The sequence below is a fragment of the Protopterus annectens genome, chromosome 4.part0, assembly GCF_019279795.1.
Source record: "Protopterus annectens isolate FY-2018-M chromosome 4.part0, PAN1.0, whole genome shotgun sequence".
Lineage (NCBI taxonomy): Eukaryota > Metazoa > Chordata > Ceratodontiformes > Protopteridae > Protopterus > Protopterus annectens.
Window position 1 is genome coordinate 1209466278 of NC_056733.1, and position 24327 is coordinate 1209490604.

A 24327-nucleotide genomic window follows, 5' to 3' on the forward strand; every position below is an offset into this window, starting at 1 on the left:
GGGAAAGGTAGTAAAGCACTATTGGAAACTATACTATATACTAGAGGGTATGTAGTTCACAACAGATATGTTTTATATGCAGGAAATCATGTAAGGGTAAAAACAGGTTTAAGTCTTTAGTTCAGCAGGACTGGTGAGTGTGCTTACCTCAATCCATAGAAAGACTTTTCTGTAGGAATTCTCAACATCATTATTTGAAAAAGGGCAGTATTAGCAGTGTGAAACTGCTATCCAGCAAAGAAAAGTAGGAAGAAGACTGTTCATTCTTAGAGTTCACCTAACTTGTGAAGGAAGACGTTGAGAGCCTTCTGTATCTACATCGCTGTTACTTTTTGTAGCACTTGTGGAACATGTACAGCTTATGTAAATAAATTCAGCTAGACTCCTCTCACTTTGGTTTTCTGGAGGGCAGGTCCTGTCTCTTGGTCCTAGTAAACTTATTTGAAAAGATCTATACACTGTAGACAGAGGTCATTCTGCACACATCTGACCTAGCCAAGGTTTTTAACCCTATTCCAAAGCCTGGTATTATTGAAAAATTGAGCAAGTTTAAAGTAACCCCTATGCTGTCCTCTAGACTGCAAATTGTCTATCCAATGGAACTTAAGTTTTGCATGTTACTGGTACCCCTCTCTGAATTGAAAGTATAGCTAGTTGGGTGCCACAGGGCTTAATGCTGGCCTGTCTCTTGTTTGGCATTTATTTTTCACACATCCAATGCAATATCCTAGAAGTGCGATTTACCAAGTTTTCTGATGACTGTAAGTTGGGTACCATTACCCACTCCTTCTCTAATAATAAGCAGCTCCATCAAGGGCTGAAATATGCACATACGTGGTATACCAAAAACAGGGTCAAGCTAAATGGAAAAATGTACAACATAGTAACATTTAGCCAAAAAGAAACACTGCTTCCATTTCATTTATTGCAAACAGTATTCCTCTTCAGACAGACACCATCATAACAGACCTAGGCACTTATGTGGACAATCCCCTGTCATTCAATCATCATGTTTGCAGCATAATCAGGGAATCCTTTTACTTGGACCAGTTAATTTCCAAGGAATATTTTCAAGGTGCAAAGAAGTCATCCTACTAATGTACTCTTCACTTATCAGACCTATCAAAGAAAAAAAGAAAAAAAGCTTTAGCATGTACAAATTCAAGTATATGGCTCAGCTGGAAAGACTATGAAGGTTTCTAACAAACCAAATTAAAGGTCTTAAATCCTTCAATTATCCTGATAGATTATCACAACTCTCATGATACTCAGTTTACTACCAGGCAGTCTGAGGTGAACTGCATCTTACATTTTGAGCCATAGAAGACCAAGTCATTATTACCCTACAATTTCTTCACAAAACCGGTGGCACTACAAACACCTGCACCCAAATTTAACCAACAAATAAACAGAACGTATTTATCTAGCTCCATGTATTCCCTCTCTATGAAATAAATTGCTGCTACAGGTCAAACAAAATACTGTCAGTCTTTAAGGTTAGCCTTGGTGATTGGATTGGTAGACACAAATTTACAACCGGGTTTTCATATCAAGTTCTTCTCAATTTGGGAGGTGAACACAATTTTTGAATATGTATATTCAAAGGTGCAAATGAGTAGAACTCGGTATGAAAACCCCGTTGTAAATGTGGTTCGCACAAAAACTCTCAAAACTGTCCCCCAAAAAGCCTTTAGTGCCATGTGATGGCTTACTTAATATTATATGTTTCTATGTTGTACTGTGATAGTGCTAAAGGCTTTTTTGGGGACAGTTTTGAGAGTTTTTGTGTGAACTGCATTGCATCGGAATGAAGCTATGCTAAGCTATTTTTCACAAAGCTATAGGAACTGTTTTAAAATCTGTACTCCATTTACCTTTTCTGTTTCTACCTGTATTGCCAAAAAGGCATATTTGTGTTTATCTGCCATAGAAGAGTTGATGATTAAGAGCACTGAACTGAAATATCACAATTGTTGGCGATTGGGAGTGATGTTTGATGCCTATAATTAACTATTTAGAAAGCACAGCAACTTGCGCTGCAGAAAGATGGGAACAGTGTTCAGTGTGTGCCTTGAAATTGGGGGAGGAGACTACACACTCCACAATGACTGAGAAAAAGTATGAAAAAAAAAAGTTATAATAAAAAGCACAAACTGCACAACTGAGACTTTGTGAACTATAATCCTACGCAGCTCTGAAGTGGTACTGCCGACAGTATGCTGTATACAGCCACTTGTGTCTATCTATATGTGGACTACAGTTGCTGTGTCTGGCCCTAAATGAAAAAGATTATTATAGCCTCAGCAATGTCTACCACATATACTGGTAATCTTAAGAAAATGGCTACCAGCACCAGTTCGCAGTTGCATAGTCTCCTGAAAAGAAGCTATGCCAGGTATGCAACTGATGAGCAACATTTTGCTTAATATGCAATAGGTCAAAAACAAATTGTTGTAACACAGTGGGGGCAACTTTTTAATTAGCCACCCAAGGCCCTGTGAATCAATCCATCACTGAGGAAATTGACAGCAGATAATGAAAATGAGCCTATAAATTATTACGTTTGAGAAGTATGCAACAAGACAGAAATGGTCGTCAGCTGAGTGGGCAAGACTCCTATCTGCTCAAATTACAGGAGGTTCTCTAAAATTCTTTATGGATATAGAAGATGCAGACACCCATTTTCACTAGAAACTGAAAAAAAAAAACTTTTAGCAGGAATAGGTGCTTCACTAGAAGGAAAGGCAGAGAGATTCAATAACTGGCCATTAACATTGTCAAACTGGTGAGGTCCCAGATGTCTGATTTTAAACATAAACTGAGCCTGTGGCTGCAGCTTCATGCAGATGCTGTAGGAAAGCTTTAAGTATCTTAGCAGTGGATATTTTTGTTGGATATGTTACTGTCCTGACCTCTCAACTACCCCTACTTTGGAGGAGTATTCCTATTTTCAAGCCTGATGTACCCTAGCATCTGACATTTCCTAGTTTTTGGAGGTCTGTCACTATTTTCAGGCTTGATTTACCCCTTCATGCATTTTTTTAATCCATCCCATCTCATGTGATTTTTGAAGATGTATAGTACAAAGAGAACCACACTACATAACCAGCATACTAGTGGCAACAGTAATTTAAAGAAACATGGCACAAATCTCGTATCACCTATTTTTTCTGAAGCAAATATAAATGACCTTGTATGGCAGAATTTTGTAACATAGTTTACTAAAGTCTATGGATTTTTTACTATCTCCTTGATAATGTGCTTATATTTTTTTCATCATTTTTGCAGTGAGACAGATAGTTGAGAAGAAGCTACAAATGAGGAAAGATTCCAACTGGGCATTCCTAGACTTGAGAAAGCCTATGATGAGGTCCAAAGAAAGCTGATTTGGGCAGTCCTGTGGTGGTTCAAAGTCCCAGAAAACAATGGTAAAATTAGTGTAGGTTAATAACAAGGACCCAGTGACTCAAGTATGAACAGTGTTTAGTCTCACATTGCATATCTCGGTGGGAGATGGTGTGCGTCAGAGTTTAGCTCTGAGCCCACTGCTATTCATAGTGGTGATGAACTACATTAACAAACAAGTCAGAGAGGACAGATCAACTAAGCTGCTGAATGCAGATGATGAGGCATTAAAGCAAATTCTGAGCAAGAACTTCTGCAAAGGATAGGGGAATGGAATGCAAAACTGAAGGTGTATGGGTTGAAACAGAGTACACATAAGACAGTTGTAATGGCAGCAAATGGGGAAAATCAGAAAAAGCTGAGAAGTCAGATAGAAGGGAAGATAGTGGAACAGATTTACAGCTTCAGGTATCTGGGAGTGGTGGTTGAGGAGAAGGAAGTCTGAATAAGGAGGTCAAAGCTAGATTCAGAGGTGCTGCAGCCAACTGGTACAGAGTGTCAGGGGTAGTGTATGACAGAAGAATGCCAAAGAAGCTGAAAATTAAGGTGTAAAAAACAGCAGTGTGACCCCTACTACTGTATGATACTGTATGGCCTGGGCAGTAAATGCAGAGCAGTTGAGGAAGCTAGAGGTGATGGAGTGGAAGTGTCTGAAATGGGTGGTAGGATGCACACTGTGGGACAGACAAAGAAATGACGACATAAGAACAGAAGCCAAAGTAGCTCCAATTGCAGAGAAGGTCAAGGAGAACAGATTGTGGTGGTTTGGGCACGTGCAGGAAAGCAGAAGACAATCTGGTGGGGAATATTAGGGACAGACAGGAAGTATAAAATAGAAAACAAGGGTTTCCAGCAAAGAGAAGGATGGATTGTGTGAGAGAAAATCTGTGACGGTCAGACATGACTGTTGAAAAAGGTAGGACAGTGACATTAAATTGAGAGGGACTGCAATAATTGACATTGTTATTTAGAAAATAGGAAAAAGGGGGTTGATAATAATGATGATGATTATTTATTTTCATAACTTTTGTCAATCTTTGTTTTTGAACATATGTCTGAGTAGGATTCCACATTCCTACTGGAAACTGGGAAGAGTTATGTGCTATTTGGTATTCAAATTGCATGCTGATGTTTATGTTCAGATGTTTGGCTGGATTATCCTGCTTCTCAATGGCTTTTGTTTCTATTTTAAGTGTTTGCAGGTTGAGAGGAATGAAATGGTACATAATAAGTGGCTGTCTTTTGGGACCAGTGATGAGGGGGCATGCTGTATATAAGTATGACAGCAGCCACTTGACATGTAAGTCTGTGTTCATTTGTGTATTGGCTTTCATTAGAATCTAACACAAGTGGGATACACAGGAGATGATTATATATTTTTTTGGGAGGAGGATGCAGACACTACTCCTAGATATGAGTTATAGTTCCCAGTAAGCATTCGTCTTCTCAGTTTACTGTCAAATTCAATCTATTTCTTCTTTGAAAAAAAAATAAGACTGAATTTCTTTCCTTACTCATGTTTGGTTGTTCATACCAGTATTAGATCAAAAGGTTGGAAAAAGCTCTAAAATTCAGATAAGAATGTTTAAACCTATGGCTTCTGATGGCCTAGTAGCTCCCAGACCCCTAGCTTAATTCAGTTATTTCCTCCACTCCAGAGTTATGCTGTGCAGTTTTGGACAGTCAGGGTGTGTTGAAAGGATGCAGGAGAAAACTGAAGAGTAAGACAAAAGCTGAGATAATGTAGAAAAAATAGTGTGTACAGTACGGTGAGCCTGAAATGGGGAATGTGGAGAAACTGGGTGTTTGTAAAGTATTTTTAGCCATTTTCTTTGTTTGAAAGGTATTAACTTGAAATTTTCTCATTTTGTTAAGCATCTGTTAGTTTGTTCTGATTGTTCTGTCTGTTTTGTTTGCAGTTAAAAGCATTCTCTAGAGTCTCCTTGCTCTTTTTTGTTGTTGTTTAAACTTTTATTTAATGTCTCCCTGCTGTTTTTCTGCTTTGGTAAACATTTATGCAGTGTTTTCTGCCTAAAAATAGTGTAGCTAGTAGCTGTAGCATAGTCCAGTCTCAGGGTTGCTGTTTCTGGGCCTGGTTGTTTGTTTGTAGTGGCTGCCTGTTCTGAGCACATTATTTTATTTATTTATTTTATTTTATTTTACATTTGTTAACCAGGAGGGTCCGACTGGACACAGGTCCATTTTCAGCGGAGGTTCGGGGAGAAAAGCTTCATGTTACACTCAGCAATTACACATTTCTAAGCAAGTTTTAAGAACAAATTTAGGTGTTACATTATTTAGAGTAGTACAAAAATGAAAATTCCATAGTATATAATTCATTTGTAGAAAATTAACAAGATTTTTTTTTTTATCTATATTCTCATTCACAATAAATTAGTATTTACAGAGACATAGATACATATATATATATATATATATATATATATATATATATATATATATATATATATATATATATATATATATATATATATACATGTTGTACACATATATATATATATATATATATATATATATATATATATACATGTTGTACACACATATATATATATATATATATATATATATATATATATATATATACATATACATATGTTGATAACCACACATCAAGAATATAGATATTGAAGTAAGACCAAGATGAGAATATGAAGTTCTCTGATAAGGTTTATACCTTTCTCAGATACAGATTATAGCCTATATCAGGTACAGATTTTAGTATTGTAGTGAACAGGTGATAGTATGTTTTATCCTATTGTAATGATGCTGAGTTTGGATGAAAAGCAAGGATATTAGCAGGGCTATGTAAGGAAAATGTCAGAGAGAAGCAGAATCTTTGCAACTGTGTAAAGTTATTGTTTACCCTGGGGAGTAGCAAGAGCAGAGCCAACTGTTTGAATAATGGGATTTCAGGAGGTGTTTGAATTGGGTACTCGAAGAAGTGGTAGTTATGTGGCTTGGAAGTGAGTTCCAATGTTGGGCTATTGTGCAGGCAAAGAGAGATTTTCCTGCTTCATTTTTATGTCTGATTACATGAATGAGGTTTTGGCTGCTGGATCTTAGGGCTGTAGAGGAGTTGTGGGACTGAATTAGTAGCTGGAGTGCCGGTGTTTTCTCAGGGTAGTAATAAAGTTTATGTGCTACTGTGGCTTGATTAAGTCATAGTAGCTGAGGAAGCCCCAGCCACTTGAGTTGCATTAGTGAATGACAATGATGGGACCTATTAGGGAATGACAATGATGGGACCTATTAGGCAATGACAATGATGGGACCTATTAGTGAATGACAATGATGGGACCTATTAGGGAATGACAATGATGGGACCTATTAGGGAATGACAATGATTGGACCTATTAGGGAATGACAATGATGGGACCTGTTTGTGGAGTCTGTAGCAAACTTGGCAATCTTGTTGTAACACAATTCCATTTTGTGAAGTTCAGTAAGGTGAAGATTAGTTAGGATAGGGGAGGCATAAAGAAGGGTGGAGAGGAGGTGGGTTCTAGCAATAGTAGCTTTGGTCTGTTTAGTCATGAACTTTTTATTTCTATAGAGGAGTCCTAATTTTCTGTTCACCTTTTTGATGGTTTGCGCTATGTGGATATCAAATCTCAGGTGATTATCAATCTCTACTCCTAGTAGTTTTGTGCTCTTGGTTGGTGTGATTTGAATATTATTCGTTGAGTTTATGATGAGGCTATAGTTTGGGTTATGTGATCTGCCAGGGGTAAATAGGATTAGTTTTGTTTTCTTGGGATTGAGAAGCAGTTGTATGTTAGAAAACCAGGTTTCAGCTAGAGTAAAGTTCTTTTGGGTAAGGGTATGTAGTTCCATTATGCTGGGGGCAGCACATATTATGGTGGTGTCATCAGCATATTGTGCTACTGAGGCAGTGGGCAGGGAAGAGGAGATGTCATTAGTGAAAAGAGAGAACAACAGTGGGCCAAGGATTGATCCTTGAGATACTCCTATGGATACTGGTAAGAGGGGGGACAGCTTTACTTGCCAGAGGACTGCTTGTTGGCATTCTGATAGGTAACTGTTGAACCATAGTATAGTGGAGGAGCATATGTTTAGTCTAGATAGATCTTTGAGGAGCATATTGTGATTAACCATGTCAAAGGCTTTTGATAAGTCCAGGAAAATGGATGATACGAAAAGACCTTTGTTTCTGTAGTGGTTGACTGTATTGGTGTAAGATAGAAGAGCGGTGGTTGTACTATGGGAGGGTCTAAAGCCATGTTGGGAATTGGATAGTAATTTGTTTTGTTGGAGATACTGCATAAGTTGTAAGTGAACAACTCTTTCTAAAATTTTTGATAAGGGTGATAGTATGGCTATAGGGCGATAGTTGGTCAGCTCTAAGGAGTTGCCTCCTTTGTGCAGAGGAACAATGTGGGATGTTTTCCAGAGGATAGGTACTTTGTGTTCAGAAATTGACCTATTTATCAGAATTGACACTGGGTATGATATGGCCTCTGCTGATATTTGAAGGAAATCTGCAGGAAGTTTATCGGCTGCTAGTGTGGTTGGTTTTAGCTTCTTCAGGAGGTTTGAAATCATTTTAGTGGACACTGGATGAAGGGAAAAGCTAGAGGCATGTTTTGTTTTGTATTACTGTCAGTTGTAGTGGATGATTGTGTTGGAGTGCCATTATTTTTTTGGGTATTAGCTAGGATTTGTACTGTTTCTGTGAATAATTTATTAAATTGTGTTGGGATATTGTCCTGGCTATTTGATAACACAGGGGTAGGGGTGGATGCTTACCCAGGGTGTAGTAAGGTGTTTATGGAGGCCCAGAATTTTTGGGGGTTATGGGTATATTTTTCTTGTAGTTTTTTATAATAGTTGGACTTGTCAAGTTTAATTAGCCTTTTGGCTTTATTACGTAGTTCTATGTACTTTTGCCTTAGGGTAGTTTTTTTAATTTTCTAGGCCATCTTGGGTTAGAAAGGGCCCTTCTGCACTCTAGTGAGAGGATTGTGCTGATTGGTTCCTGGCTGGTAAAGGTTGGCTTGTCTAGGGCTTGGATTAAGCACCTCATTGGTTCTTTTGAGCTTTTTTAATAACCCCCACCCTTGAGTGGGTTTCTGTTTGTTTGTTCATTGCACAGCACTGAGGACTGCCGCACAATTATGCTCCATAGCCGGACAGATAATTTCAACAGTTTTTCCCTTAGATATAGCTGTATCCCAACAGTGTAGTTCTTTACCTTTAACACATTTCTGGGCAATGAGACAGTACTAGTGAAGCTGTGTAAATACCCCATTGTAATAATGGCCTCAAGAGTTTTTCAGAGGCCCTGCTCTACCTACTACTGCAGCATTAAGCCTAGCCTCTGAGGTATTAACACAGCTTGCTCACTAGTTATTCCTATACCTGATCCTTTTCCCACCATATTCCTGTTTCTGACCATATAACAACTGCCTCATGTACATAGATCATCCTCTACTTCTAGTCCGCACAAACTCAACATGTGAGAGATGCAACTATATTAAAAAACCTTGAATCAATGCTCTCTCAAACGCCAGTCAATACATCTGACACTGAGTGGGTTGTCAGCATGCACACCTCAACAGCTACTCTACCCAAACCCACATTACACATACCTAATTAAGCAGAGGTCCTCGCCACAAACTTACCTAAACATCAGAGACCTCCCAAACACAAACACAAACATGCTACATATAATGCTTCCTCTGCAGAACAGAATATGCACAATAGTTCATGCACCACTGTCTCACCTGTCAAGCCCATAAGGCTAAATACTAAACCTAACATATTAGTCATAAAATACTCCATTGTGAGACACGCAGATGTCCCTCTCACCAGGCTGGATAAGGAGAAGGTCACGGTCAGCTGTCAGGTGCCAGGATCTGCCATATCACACATGCACTCAAGTCTCTCAACAACAGGTGCTGTTATGACTCTGTCATAGTCCATGTTGGTGTGAATGACTTGAGACCTACCACTCTGGATTATATGAAGAAGATATGACTAAGCTCTCAGACTATGTGTCAGGCAGGTATATTCTTAGTCTCAAGCAGCTTTTTACCTTCACCTGGAATGATGCCTCAATACAAACAGAAAATGACTGACTTCAATAATTGGCTCAGTTTTTGGTGTCATTCTAAGGGGATCCAGTATCTGTCAGACTGGGATGACATGATCAACATACCTCGATGCTTAGCCAAAGATGGTCTTCATCTGTCACCCCTGGGATTTTGGCTACTGGCTAAGGCTCTTGCCACTCCAATAGTGCTTTTTTTAGAAAGTGTCACAAGGACAAAACTCCCAACATAAAAAATACCAACCAAAAACAACCTTAAGGTCATGTTGTTAAATGCTAGGAGTCTTAACATGAAACTGCACTCACTGGAAGCAGTTCTCACCTTGGAGGATGCAGACATGCAGACAAGGAGACCTGGTTCAAGGCTGTGGAGAGCACCTCAGCCATACTTGGTTACACCTCCTTCCACATGTTCAGATCACAAACTAAAGGCAAAAAACTGAAGGAGGTGGTGTGTCAATATTCATCAAGGATAAATACACCTCCAGACTGGTAAAACAGTATGACACCCTGGAAATACTTCAGATGCAATTAACTGTTGGTAGGCCACCTATTCAAGTCATTGCCAGCTATTGAACCTCATCCATGAATCAGGACACTATTTGGATCAACTTGAGTCTATCAAGATACATCCTAACACCATAAGTTTGGGCGACTTTAACTATCCTAGCATTGGGTGAATGAATCATGCTCAAGCTCACCTGCCCAAATGTCCCTTATCTTTGTCAAATCCATTGCACTGGACCAGCTGGTTGACACCCCCACCAGGGGCACCAACATCCTGGACTTGGTGCTTACAAATATAGGAGACCACTGTAGCTCCCCCACTGTCAGTTCATCCCTGGTGAGATCTAACCACAAATCATTCTCACTTTATTATTTATTTATTTATTTACATTTGTTGACCGGGAATGTCTGACTGGACGCAGGTCCATTTTCAGTGGAGGCCCAGGGAGAAAAGCTCCACAAATTAAAATATTACAGACATAGTTACAGATTAAGAAATCCTAGCAATTAAAATATTACAAACATAGTTACGGATGACGAACATAGTACATTCAGTAGATAACTAGTATCTATTCTATCCACGAAGTCATAGCAGATATTAACAATTGTTACAATAAGAAGTTACTGCCATATAATAAGTAGATAGGCATGGAAGTATCAGAGCTTGCTGTAATCAAAGGTAGTTTGTGAGGTGGAAGAGAGGTAGAGGGTAGATGGAGTGGGAGAAGTTAGAGGGGAGAGTTACAAGGGCATAGCCAGCATGTTTTTAGGTGCACTGTAAGTAAAGCTTTGAAGTGGGTGCATGATGGTAAAGAGGTTATTGTGGGGGGAAGGTGTTCCATCATTTGGCTATAGTGCTGGAGAACAGTGCTTCTCCAGCAGTGTTATTGGCTCTAGTAACGTGTAATTGATTTTTGTTGCTGGATGAGGCAACTATAAGACCTGACCCTCCCCTAGCAGCAACTAGACTAAAAAACTTCTCCAAAGCAGATTATAACCTCTTATGTGATGGTATAAATAGCTTCATTGCACATCTCCCCTCAGACAGAACCAGTAACTATGCCAAGCTCTACATCTATGCCCTATACAAGCACCTGTATAATTGCATTGACTCGGCAATACCTCTTAGGACTAAAACAAGCTCTACAAAGAAAAGCAAATCTGGCTGGTGGACAACAACCATTAACAGGCTTTACAATAAAAGGAAGAAACTGCTGTCCAAGAGGACATCAGGTGTCCTGATTCTGTACGGTTGGAAATATTAGAACTGTATTGGAAACTTTGCACCAATGCATGCTCATTTCCAGGCCTTAATGAGATGTGCTCCTTATATCCTATTTTGAAAATGAAGAGTTTGACTAGATAATAGCCAGGTTTTTTGTACTATATTTAATATTAATATTAAATTAAATTATATTTGTTGTCTTCACCACAAAGTATTAAGTTGTTTAATCCTTCTACTTTGTGCCAACATGAATTTGTTGTATCGACACATATATTTTATATTTTATGTGCTTTTTAAACACATTTTTACTTTTTATATTTGTGTTTAAATAGTGTATTTTGTATTTATACTGAATTGTACAATGCGTATGTATTGAAATACATCAAGTTGGTATTTTTACTTGCTGGTAGTTTATTATGAATGGCCCCTTTACCATAGCTGTGCTTTTTTATAGTTAATACATTTTTATAGTAAATATTTTTATATATTAACAATTATCAAATATATGTGGGTTTTAGAACAGTTTCAACCATGTGTTTGACTTGTTGATTTTAGAACAACATATTGTGTCATGTTTGCACGATAGCTTAGTATACAGTGATAGTGCTTTCACGTTTATGTTTTAACTACTAATTGTAATTTTAATTTTAAATTGTATCACATGTAGGACAAGGTTATTTAAACAGCAGTTGGGAATGATTGTTTGTCTGAAGAAGTCCCACTATTTAGTGGGACGAAAAATGTTTTACAAGTATTGTTTTTCATTTAATAAACTGTCTTTGTTTCAAGAACAGCGTTTACATTTGCTGCATTCGTGTGTTGGAGAACCTGGGTGCAATTCTCAGCACTTTTTTGTGTGATCTTCCCACTTCAAATCAAACAGAACACCTCAGTGGCCCTCTTCAAACACAGTCTAGATGACTGGCTGGATAACCATAAATTCACCCTAGGGGTTCCACCTGTGTCCCTCTTGGACAGGGGCAATAGGTGCTGATTATGGTAACAAGGGTAAAAGTTGACTAGGCTTGTATGGGCCCTCGGCCATTAGCCTAGTAACTTCCTATGATCCTATGTGTGCATGAGGGAGCAGTGGGCAGTGGAGGGGTACCACTGAGCCCTTCTCGTAGATTGCCCTTTCAGCTAAAGTCAGCTTGAGGAATGGGTGACCTGCAAATGTTGGTCTCTTTACTTGTCATTCATAGTGCATTTTGTTTGTGGCACCTAATAGACACACATTTCCTGTTTCTTTTCCAGGTCTCAGCAGTTCAGTAGGAACTAAGATGGTTGGTATCACTTCAGTCAATCTCCTCCACAAACAGCTGATTTCTTGGTCTTTTGACTAATATCAAGTGTAGTATTATCAGTTTAATTTTGACCTAAAGATGGCATTGACATCTGAAATCAGTTAGATGCTTGTGTTATGAAAGTATTTTCCTCACTGTCAGGCGATGGAGGATTTGTTTTATTTTTATTTCCTCTTGATGACCCTCTAGATTACTCATCTTATTGACATTATTTTCTACTTGAGCACTGGTGATGCAAAGAAAACATATCATGTTACCATCAGTTTATAGGTACTTATCTTAGAACACTTGAGGAACTCTAAGTTAAGTACCACAGTGACTTAGGCCAAAGGTTCTATTATTAGCTACAGCAATACTTCTTCTTTCAGCTTTTCCCGGTTAGGGGTTGCCACAGCGGATCACCTGTCCGCTCATGATTGGCAGTGGAGTTTTACAGTGTCGAGTTGCCAGCCCGGCACCCAACCTTCCACAGAAGGCACACACACACACACACACACACACACACACACACGCACTCACACCTAGGGCCAATTTAGAGTGTCCAATCCACCTACAGCATGTCTTTGGGAGGAAACCGGAGCACCCAGAGGAAACCACCACGACCACAGGGAGGACATGCAGACTCCACAGAGAAGGCACCCCAGCTGAGGATCGAACCGGAGAACCTCTTGCTGTGAGGCAACAATGCTAACCACTGCACCACCGTGGCTGCATAAAAGGAAAATTGCAAAGCTGGGTATCCTCACACTTCTCCATACTCCTTTGCATATATATATCTATATATATATATATATATATATATATATATATATATATATATATATATATATTTATATATATATATATATATATATATAGGTTCATAGGTAGGTACTAGGCTATCAGCCCAAGGGCCTAAGTAAGCCTAGCCAACAAGGTTCCCTGGCTTACACCACCCAAGAAAGTTATTCTCCTGTGCCCCTGTCAAGCAAAGCCACAAAAGTGATCCCCGGGGTGTATTTCCTATTTCCCATCCACTCATCCAGATTTTTCTTGAAGAGTGCTAATGAGGAAGTTTGCCTGACATAGATAGGTATCTTGTTTCAGTGTATGGGAATTCTCTGGGATAGGAATCTATCCCTCTAGCATGTCCTGTTTATTATGGTGACAAGGTTTAGGTTCCTAGAGCATGTAGCTCAGAGGGATTGGGATTTCTTTAGGTGCAGCATGTCCAACAGCTCTGGGTTTGACATAGCTTTATCTGTTAGGCAGAGATCACCTTGGAGTAGGTGATATGCTATGGAGTAAAGCTAGAGCTTTTGAGATGGTCAGTGTAGGGTATCTGTTTGAGGCCAGTAATCCTCTTTGTGAGGTACTTCTGTGAGCTGTTGCAGATGTCTTGTGAGGTACATTCCAAAAGGGACGTTGTACTCTATAATGGATCTAATGAGTGTCGAGTAGAGGGGAACAATGGCCTCTTTTTTCCTGGATGAGAACCCTTTTGTGATGAGGTGTGCCACGTAGAAGGATTTCCTGACCACTGTGGCGATGTGATTATCAAAGAAGAAACTACTGTCCACCTGGGTCCCAAGGTCTCTTATCACACATTTGGCGTTAAGTAGACTGCCACCTATGTGGTAGTTCATGGGTACAGAGTTTTTACCAAAGAGGATGACAATGCACTTTTTGGCATTGAGCTTAAGGCCAATGCTCTGACACCAGGCATCTGTCTCAGTGAGGCCCTTCTGTAGGATGTCCACATCATTTGGGGACTCGACTATGGTTCCGAGTTTGCAGTCATCTGCGAACTTCATTATCCAAAGGCCTTCTGTGTTAGCCTGTACTTCAGAGAAGCAGATACCAAACAGAAGAGGTCTCAGGACTGAACCCTGTGGTACTCCACTTGTCACTGGTTTGAAGTCAGATTTGGAGTCTGCAACTTTTACAGTGCGGGTTCTGTCAGTAAGCCATTTGGCAACCCATCTTGTAATATAGGGATTTATACCTAGTTTAGTGAGTTTAGCTATAATTCCAGAATGCAGGATGGTGTTGAAAGCTTTGGCAAGTTCAAGTTAGGCTATCTGAACCACCTTACCCTTGTCTATGGCTTCGGTGACTGCCTCAAAGAAGATCAGGTTCAGGAGGCATGATCTGCTTTTCACAAACCCAAACTGGGTGGGGTCCAGAGTTTGGAGGTTACCAATGTCTTTGTTTATGAGTTCCATGATGATATGTTCCATGGCCTGACAGATCACGCTTGTCAGGCTAATAGGGTGATAGTTCCTGGGATTAGTGGTGGCTCCCCTTTGTTGGGATAATTGTTACCATTCTGTGGGCACAAAGCCTGATGTGAGGCTATGATTGAACATGGTGCTTAGGTGGGGAGCCAGTTTATTCTGAACTTTTACCTGCGTAGCTGTGATTACAGGGACTCTGCATTCTTCCTGTATAGATATGGGCCCTTTAGGGGGTGAGTTGGGGGTAAAGTTAGCACTGAACTTATCTGCCAGGATGTTGGTTCTGTAATTTCTGTGCTGTTGTGCTGTAACTCAGAGCAGATCTGGGTGTTGACATTGAGATTCTTGACATAGCTATAGAATGCTTTGTGGTTGTCTCTAGAATCAGTGGCAATTTTTTTTTCATAGCTAGGTTTGTAGGGTAAGGGATCTCAGCTTCTTACTGAGGCTGACCAGGGAGCTACTCCACCATGGGATTTTACTCTCTTTTGCAACAGTTTCTTCCTTCTGTTGTAGAGTTTGTTTATGGCAGAGGACCACCAGATTGGCTTCCTTTTTTTGGAGGATAGCATCTTGGTTTTGTTTGGGATAGCACGATCCATGCAATCGTGTAAGTGCCTATAGAGTGCATTTGTGTAGGATTCAGAAGTCGTAACTGTATTGTCCATCTGCATGGATGTCATGAAGTTTGCTACTTCTGTCTTAAGAAGCATGAAGTTAGCTTTGGAGAAAGTTTTTACCGTGGTTTCCTTAATGACGGGTGGGGGCAGGATGTGGATAGCTAGGGTGATTAGCTTATGGTCGGATCTGACCAACGAGGAGTTGACTTCAGGTGTGGAACACCAGTCACTTATGTTGGTAATGTCTAGGTCTAGGATATTGTTGCCTCTGGTGGGGGTCTGGATAAGTTGATCCAGGGCATTGGAATTTATGAATTCCAGGAAGCGTTGAGCGAAGGAGTTGGCACATGAGTAGTTTTCCCAGTTAATGTTGGGGTAGTTGAAATCACCCATTATTAAAGTGCTTGACTGAACCCTAATATTTTCCAGTATATCAAGAAAAGAGGAGTGGGAATTCTGGGGCATGGTGGGGGATCTGTAGCAAGCTACAATTTGGATTGCAGTTTTGCCCAGAGTTAGTTGCACTTGAATAACCTAGGATGCATTATGCTGAGCAACTAGCCTGGAGGTGTGGATATCCTTAATGAATATGGACACACCTCCACGTTTGGTGTTCCGGTCCAGGTTAGATGTCCAAAAAGTGTGGTATAAGTTATAGCCTGGTAATGCAGGGGTGCTTTCTGGAGCCTTGAACCAGGTCTCAGTCACTGCACAAATATCGATGTTCTCCATTTTAAGGAGTGCCTCTTGGGAGTGCATTTTGAGATTTAGACTTCTAGCATTGAGTAGCATTACCCTCAGATGTTCTTCATGTTTCACTGTTGCAGTCATCACATTTGGGTTATCTGCTTGCAGTAGCCCTCAGTCGGCCTGATTATCAAAGTCTTGGGTCCTGCGTCAGTTGCTCTCTCATCTTCCATGACGTCAGGTAGTCAGGGGTATAAAGCATGCAGCCAACACCATTACATTTGTCTTTCTTGCCGTGCAGTGCCCGTAGAAGAAGCAGTTTGTAAGTGCCGGTCGGCTGACTCCTGAAATTTTCATTTTTGAGTTTCAGAACCAAAGTCTTCAACTAAGCTAAGTACCCCATTGGGGAACCTTTTTCTTGCTTTAAACTGATGTCAGTAAAATTTAACAATTGTATTTCTTGTGGAAAGCAAATACCTCATAAATATTTTCATTTGTACTGCATTCCTTGCTTAGGCCCAGACCACGATGTACCTTGCTGTTGGTTTTATACCTTATTTAAACCTCAAACTATTTGTTGTCAGTTTATTTACGCTTCTAAATATTTTGGTACTCAGTTCAATTATCCAGAAATGGCTTCATTAAGCCACCCGACTACTAACATTCTGAAAAAACGCAATGATAAAGACAGAGACAGACTGCATAGGTCCAAAGCTGCCAAAGACGCTTCTCCTAAGCTAGTCGCCAGTTCGTCGGTACTCAGTGAGGTGCTTTCTCAGTCCCTGATGCCCACTACTTCAGATTCACAGGCCTCTACTGAGACCCATTCAGAGTCCGATATTGCCACGAGATGCTTCTTCTACTGTGGATCCTGCGGATGTCTCTACCTTGGATGGGTCTGGAGCCACTGTGCAGGCACTGACTTCTGAGGGTGTATTCAGGCCTACTGACTTTCATATTAAACTGATGCCATTTTCTTTTTCAAGGCCTAAAACTCGATCCATGCCTAGAAAACTGACACCCAGACTGCATGGTCAGGCCCCTATGCCTAAAAAACAAATGATAAGAATGGCTGAAGACCTTATTACTCTAATCAGGGGAAGCGACCCTTCCCCCTCTAAGAGACCTAGAACTGATTTCCTTCTGATTCTTCTGATCAGGACTCTGACATTTCTGTTTCTCCTGATGACCAGAATTTACCCTTATCTACCTATGAGGATTCTGATGCAGAGGACTCCATTCCCTCTGCTTTGCCTCCAGAGGATTTCTCTTTTGGTGAAACCTTACATACTCTTAGGGAGCATTTTCACTGGGAAAGCCAGGATTTCTCTGACTCCAAAAAGAGGCTTAGAGATTTCTTACTCCTGCCCCAACACAGGCCTTTAGCTATCCCTCCTGTAATGGACATTGTTGATGATGCCTTCTCGGAATCTAGCCTGGCCCCTGACTCTTTACCTCCTGCTCCCAGAAAACCTGATAGGTATTATAGGGTTCCTGACTCTCACAAGTTCCTCTTTAAGAATACTACTGCGGATCCTGAGACCATTTCACAGGGACCCAAGGGCATTAAGGCTACTACTGCCAAAAATCCTACCCCTCTGACAGAGATTCCAGGGCGCTGGATAGATGGGGTAAGAAGGTATACACTTCTGCAATCTTGGCCATTAAGGCCTTAAACTGCCAGTTTCATATGTTAAAGTATCAGCAGCATATTATTGGATTGCTTAAACAGAAAATTATGTTGATTCCTGACTGTGCTGAAAATAAAGATTTACAGGATTTAATGCATTCTGCTGAATAAGTTGGAAAACATACTTTGCAATGTGGTTTTGATTCTTTAAAGGCATCTTAAAGGGCTGCTGTCACTGGGTCTGTACTTAGAAGGCATGCTTGGCTTAAGGAGCAATCTTTGCTAGATCATGTTAAAACTAAATTGCTGGATGCTCCCTTAAACCAAGACCTCCTGTTTGGCAACAAAGCAGAAGAAGTACTTAAAAAGATGGAAGAAAAAGCTAAATCTATACAAACTGTTAAAGATTTCCTGCAAGTACAGCCTCCCAGATTTAGTAGGCATTGGCCGTCTAAGAATTGGTGCTTTCCTGCCTCTTCCAGGCCTTCTCAGTCCAAACCCAGAACCAGCAGAACACCCAGGCTTCAGTCCCAATGTACTCACAGGACTAAGCAGTGGGGGGCTCCCACGTCCAAAGCAGGGAGTAGTAAAACTCCCCCCTATGGTAAACTGTCTCAATGACTTAACTTTAAACTTTCCAAGCCCTGCACAACTGATTGTTCCTTTAGGGGGAAAGATTGCCCTGCAGGCAAAAAATTGGGAACTCATTACCGAGGACAAATGGGTTTTAAATATAGTTTCCCAAGGATACAGATTCCACTTCCACTCCTTACCAACCCAAACGGTTGGCCAGATCTACCCCCCAGATCAGTGGGCAGAGTCTCAAAAGCAAGTTCTCTCTCTTTTAAGCATCAGGGCTATTCAGCCTGTCCCAGAAGAAGAATGGGGACAAGGTTTATACTCAAGACTTTTCCTGGTACCCAGAAAAGACAACTCCTGGCATCCTATCCTGGACCTCTCTATTCTAAACACATTTTTGGTGATCCAAAATTCAAGATGCTAACACTTCAGCTGCTTCCTATGCTAGGCAAAGATGCCTGGTTGGCAACACTGGATTTAAAGGAAGCCTACCTGCACATTCCAGTAAGGGAATCTTGCTGAAGATACCTACGCTTAAAAGCAGGCTACATGCACTGTCAGTTCTCTGCACTGCCCTTTGGCTTATCTACTGCGCCCAGGGTATTCACAAAGTGCCTAGCTCCAGTCAATGCATTTTGCAGGCAAAAAAATATTCAAATATACCCATACCTGGACGATTGTCTAATTCAGGCAGAAAGGCAGGACATACTATTAAATCAGCTGTCATTTCTAAAGAAATTGCTAACTTCTCTGGGGTACATCATAAATGAAAAGAAATCACATATTGTACCCTGCCAACAAATTGTATTCCTGGGAGCAAGCTAGAATACAACTTCCCAGATGGCCTACCTCATGGCAGAGAAACAAGTTCATTTGACAGTCTACTTCAAACTACTGGTCACAAAGACCCAGCTATCTGCAAGGAAAATACTGCAAGCCCTGGGGTTCATGGCCTCTTGCATTCTACTAATTCCATATGCAAGACTGCATATGAGGAAACTACAATGGTATCTAAAAAGCCTATGGTGTCAACATTCTCAGGATCTAGAATCAATCATTCCTATCATACCTTGTCTACAGATAGAGTTCCTTTGGTGGGCAGAGGCTTGCCACCAAAACAAGGGACTGCCATTCATTCTACCCCCTGCTGCCCAAACCCTAACAACAGATGCATCAGACTATGCATGGGGGGCTCACTTGGCAGGGAAGTGCATTCAGGGCAAATGGAACCCAAGTCAAATGCACCTGCATATCAATCAAAAAGAAATGTTAGCTGTACAGAATGCTCTGACAGCCTTCAAGGACCACATTCTTCCAGGACAATTATTGGTAAAGACGGACAACACCACTGTTATGTGGTACATAAACAAGCAGGGAGGAACCCACTCATATCCTCTCTGCAGACTACCCATGGTTCTGTGGAGCACAGCCTTGAGCTACCAAGTGCACCTACAGGCTCAATTCCTGCCAGGAAAACAAAATACACTGGCAGATGACCTAAGCAGAAATCTCATGGACCCACACGAGTGGAAACTGGAACCAAAGATATTCAACATGTTGAGAAAGAAATGGGGGAGCCCAGTGATAGACCTGTTTGCCTCCTCCCAGAACTACCAATTGGACAAATTCTGCACAAGGACTCCCCACAAACAAGCTTGGAAAGTGGATGCCCTGTCCTTCACCTGGAAAAACCTATCAGATTATGCCTTTCCCCCTCTGCCTCTCCTCTCCAAGGTGCTACTAAAGATCAAACAGGACAAACCAAGGACAATACTGATTGCACCAGACTGGCCACACCAACACTGGTACCCCCTCTTGTGTAGTGTGTCACTGCTGGCACCATGGCACTTGCCTCAGACCCCTGCCCTGCTGTCCCAGCAGGGGGACCAGATTCTGCACCCACAGCTTCAAACACTGAACCTGGCAGCCTGGCTAATTACCGGATCTCTCCGTTACCATCCCTCAGTAAGCAAGTGATGGAAGCCATTCTGGAGGCAAGGAGGCCTAGGGTAAGATTCTGTTCCTGGAGCCAAACTAAGGGGATGGACACAACAGTGCCCAATTTACCTCAGATTCTTCAATATTCAGCTGAGATGCTTCACAAGGGCCTTTTCTTTTCTTTCATCAAAATTCATGCCTCAGCCATTTCAGCTCATTATAATACAGAGCCACCCCTCTTCTCTCACCAATTGCTGAACTAATTCCTCAGGGGGGCCAAAAACTTAAGACCACCCAGGAGAGCCCCTACTCCAGCCTGGGACCTTACCTTTGTATTGGAAAAGCTCACTCTTCCTCCCTTTTGAGCCAGCTGCAAATGCAGAGTTCAAATTCCTTTCTTGGAAAACAGCCTTCCTTCTAGCCATCACTTCAGCAAGAAGGGTGTCTGAATTACAAGCTCTCATGGCAGTGGAGCCTTTCATCATCTTTCATGCGGACAGGGTGTCCCTCAGGACCAATCCCTCCTTCATGCCCAAGGTGGTATCCAGTGTGGCCCTTAATCAGGCCATTCATTTGCCAACTTTCTTTACTAATCCACAGAACAAAGGGGAATTAATACTGCATTCCTTGGATGTGCACAAACAACTTACATTTTACTTGGACAGGACTAAACCTCTCAGGAAATCTGAACAGCTGCTGGTTGCATTTGCTGCAGGGGCAGAGGGGAAGGCCATTTCAAAGCAAACCATTTCTAAGTGGCTAGGCCATTGCATTCATTTCTGCTATAAGCACCATGGAAAACCTACCCCACAGAGGATAAGACCACATTCAACCAGGACTGCATCTACTTCTACAGCCTTTCTCAGAGGTGTCCCTACCAGGGACATCCTAGAAGCTGCTACCTAGAGTTCTGTACATACCTTCACCAAGCATTACCACTTGCCAATTTATTTTCTAAATCCAGAGCTGGATTTGCCAATGCAGTCTTGCAGGGCTTTATAGCTAGTCCTAATGCTATCTAATTGCCTCCTCCCATCCTTAGCTTTGGGAATCTACCCAATTGTGATGACTGCAACAGTGAAACATGAAGAACATAGTACAGTTGTGTACACTTACCATAAATGTAGATGTTCGAGTGTATTCACTGTTGCATTCCTGATTACCCTCCCTCCAGCCCCATGACATCTATTGACTATACCTCTATTCTTGTTTACTATGCTTAAAGCTTTTTGGTGTATTTGCTTTTTTGTTGGAGGTGTAACCTTGTATATAATTGCTTCCCATTATGGGGGCACCTGACATCTGGGGCAAGAAAAACTGATGTAATGGCGTCGGCTGCATGCTTTATACCCCTGACTATCTGACATCATGGAAGATGAGATGGCAACTGATGCAGGACCCAAGACTTTGATAATCAGGCCGACTGAGGGCTACTGCAAGCAGATAACCCAAATGTGATGACTGCAACAGTGAATACACTCGAACATCTACATTTATGGTAAGTGTACACAACTGTACTTTTTTGCTTGCCTGTTCTTGTTAAGGTGGCATATTTGTCATTTGAACCTTGCCTAAAAAAGGCACTATAGGGGGAGCAAGAGCCTTAGCCAGTATCCGTAATCACAGGGATGACAGGTGCAGGCCATCTCTGGCAAAGCATCGTGGTCTATTGACCATGTCATCCCAGGAAGACAGATACTGGATCCCTGTTGAATGACCCCAGAAGCTTAGCCAATTGTTGAAATCAATCATTTTGTCCTTGTACTGCGGTATCATTCTGGGCGATGGCAGGATGCTACTCAGGGCTAGGGTCATACCTGTCTGGGCTGCAAGATCAGAGAGCTCTTCCATGTCTCTTTTCATGTAGTCCAGGGAAGTACGTCTCAGGTCATTCACACCAACATGGACAATGACAGAGTCATATTTGTGCTTGTTGTGGAGTGACCTGAGTGCGTGGGTTATGTGGCAGATCCTGGCACCTGACAGGCAGCTGACAGTAACCTTCTCCTTGTTTAGCCTGGTGAGTGGGACATCAGTGCGCCTGACTAATGAGTCAGCTATGACTAGTGTGTTCGGTATGTTGTTTTGCCTTATGGGCTGTGGTTGAGTGGCACACTGAGTCTGTGGGCTATGCGTCATTTGGGTTGTGTTGGGGGGGGTGGAGGTTGCTTGTGTTTCTGCTTTGGAGGCCTTTGTTGCTTGAGCAAATTAATGTTGAGAGCCTCTGCGAATGTTTTTGTATTTCTATGTGTGGATTTTGGTGATGTAGGTTTGGTGGGACTATGTGATGAGTGTGGTGTGGTGCAAGTGTTTACCTTCTCCTCTTGACTGTCAAGTTCAGTCTTGGTTGGAGAGAGTTTTACCTCCAGTTTGGCTAGATAAGTGCATCTCTCACAGGTTGTAGTGTTGGGTGGTAGGAGGAGAGGGTTGTCTGTGTACATGAGGCAAGTGGTACATTGCCCCAAGATGTCCAGATTCATCAGATAGACAAGAGAGAACACTGGGAGCTGACCCTTGGACATGCCTGAATAAATAACTATTTTCCTCTAGACAAGTGAGGAAAGTGAGTACAGGAGCTGTTTTTCTCTAAGCAAGTGAGGAAAGTAAGTACCAAAACTGTTTTCCTCTAGGTAATGAGGAAGGTTGAGTGCTGTAGTAATTTGCAGCTTATTTAGTGCTTACAACAAGTTCGGACTATATAGTAAACTCTCAATTAACTGGACCTCAAGCAACCAGAACTCTCAAGCAACCAGAAAAAAAAATCTAAGAAATACAGTACAATTTCCATGTGTTGCACTTTCTGTTTCCTCCCGCACAAACATACCTTGTATTTTTAGAGTTTTAGAGTTTTAAAAAGGAAGATAGGAATAAGTTCCCTCTCTCCCCAACCTAGAACAAGTTAAACCAAAAAAATAGTCTAGGTTACAGTATGTCAGGCCTATTTTTAATAGTAACTCTCAAGCAACCAGAAACTACAGTCATCCGTCATCTACCAACCCCCATGGGCGCCAGATAACTGAGAGTTTACTGTATGTATATATATATATATATATATATATATATATATATATATATGTATATGTGTATAAATATATATATATATATATATATATATATATATGTATATGTGTATAAATATATATATATATATATATATATATGTATGTATGTATATATATATATTATATATATATATATATATACACATACATGCATATTTTTGTTTACTGTCTTTGAGACAGTGGTATTCAATATGATAGGAATATCTCAGAACTTTATATCACTTCATGCATGTATAATTCTGGGCAAGTTATTAAAAGTCTGTGTTTTACAGATACTGCCATGCTACCTAACCTTGAAAAATTACAAGAAATATTGCAAAGTCAGTTTAATTCCAAGGAGACATCTTTTTGTGCTGAAATATAACCATTGCTAATGCTATATATCTGAGGAGATGCCTGCTTTCTGTCTAAAGACATTCATTGTGTGTTTGAGGTACCAGAGTGATTTGTCTGGCACTTAGGTGCATATTTTTAAAGATTTTGAAGTCTTGTATGGGTTTTGGAAAAGGTAAGAGGATGAATATTGCCAGCTGTTGCGAAACTGCATTATATTTGTAGTGCAGCAGTGTTTTATTTATTTATTTATCAATTGACTGATTTTTTTTTTTTTAATTTTGTGACTGAAACCTTTTTGCTTTTACTTATAATGATGGTTGCCAAGGAGTCCATAACCCTGTACTGGAAGGCTTCATTGGCTGATTGTACTGCTGCTTGTTGAGGTTTTGGCAACTAATTTTGTTTGGCAGAACTAAAGGCTTTAGAATTAAGAAACCTGGACATAAAGTGACCCATCTTTGGTTACCATAGCAGCTAATATGGGCTCCTGATCCTTATGATACCAGGATACTCTTGTATAACAGCCTATTTCTGAGAAGTCGCTGTACTTTCCTCTATTCTCTTTTTACGTGTTCTGGGTTTGTAGCCCTTCATTTTTGTTTATAATTTGACTTCAGTTTATTATTTATTTATGTATGTACTGTATGTATGTATGCATGTATTTATTAATTTACTTATTTATTGCATTTGTTTACCAGAATAGTCTGAATGGGCATAACACCCTTTT